General features: G+C 39.1%; 1 non-coding gene across 1 annotated transcript; it reads left to right on the top strand.

The window, feature by feature from the left end:
• The first annotated feature begins 839 nt into the window (after window positions 1-839).
• Window positions 840-946, top strand: LOC141588899 (small nucleolar RNA R71). Its single transcript, XR_012519865.1, has one exon. It is a non-coding gene; the product is annotated as a small nucleolar RNA R71 (small nucleolar RNA).
• The last annotated feature ends 217 nt before the right edge of the window (window positions 947-1163 follow it).

Below are 1163 nucleotides of genomic sequence, written 5' to 3'. Positions count from 1 at the left end.
TTGGGGGATTACTTTGAGGTGGTAATTGCCCCTTTTGTCTTTGAGAGTTTGAAGATTCTAGTTGGGTCAATTGAGTTTCCAACATTTTTGTGTGGGCTAGGGTGTTGTTGATGGTGATATCCTTTGCTTGACTATTCTTTTGCATTTTAGTGAAAAATTCTTGTTGATTCTTTTGCATTTGGAGGACCGCTTTTTGAACATCAAAACCTTGGTCATTTTGTTGATTGTATGGAGTTTGATTTTGATAACCTTGGTTTTGGTTGTAAAAGGGTCTTTGATTTTGGTTTCTCATGGGAGGTGGGGTGTATGTTTGTTGAGGGTTTTGAACATTTTGGCTTTTGTATGAGAGATTTGGGTGGAATTTGGTGTTTTCATTGTAATAGTTGGAATAAGGGGTACCACTCTTGTATGCTTGAAAAGCATTCACTTGCTCATTAGTTCCCCTACATTCACTTTGGTCATGTCCCAAAGTTCCACAATTCTCACATATCCCACTTGGGATTGATGAAGATGCTACCATAGCATTAACATGATGCTTTGGTGATTTTGAGGCTTCTTCAAGTTTAGCCATAGCCTTTTCAAATTTCAAGTTAATGGTATCATTATGAGCACTAAGTTGGGCACCCAATTGAGTAATAGAGTCCACTTCATGCTTTCCTCTTCTAGTAGCCTTGCGAGGTCTACTATATTGTGAATTATGGACCGCCATTTCCTCAATCTTGTTCCAAGTTTGATTATCGTCAACTTCGGTGAACATACCATTTGATCCCATGTTGAGAATGTTTCACGAGTATTCATAAAGACCGTTCCAAAATTGTTGTACCAAGAACCACTCGCTAAGTCCATGATGAGGACATGAGCGACAAATTCCTTTGAATCGCTCCCAAGCTTCATACAAAGATTCTTCATCCCTTTGCTTAAAACCCGTAATTTGAGCTCTTAGCATGTTAGTCTTTTCCGGAGGGTAGAATTTTTTGTAGAAAGCTAGAGCCAACTTCTTCCAAGAGTCAATTCGAAGAGTAGCCTTATCAAGGCTCTTCAACCATTGTTTTGCGGTGCCGATTAGAGAAAAAGGAAATAAGACCCATCGAATTTGGTCTTGAGTCACACCGGTTTGTGAAATAGCATCACAATAGTCACAAAAAGTCTCCATATGAGAGTGA

The sequence above is a fragment of the Silene latifolia genome, chromosome 6, assembly GCF_048544455.1.
Source record: "Silene latifolia isolate original U9 population chromosome 6, ASM4854445v1, whole genome shotgun sequence".
NCBI classification, from domain to species: domain Eukaryota; kingdom Viridiplantae; phylum Streptophyta; class Magnoliopsida; order Caryophyllales; family Caryophyllaceae; genus Silene; species Silene latifolia.
Note: the sequence above shows the minus strand (reverse complement) of the source record. Positions and strands in the feature narration are given on the sequence as shown.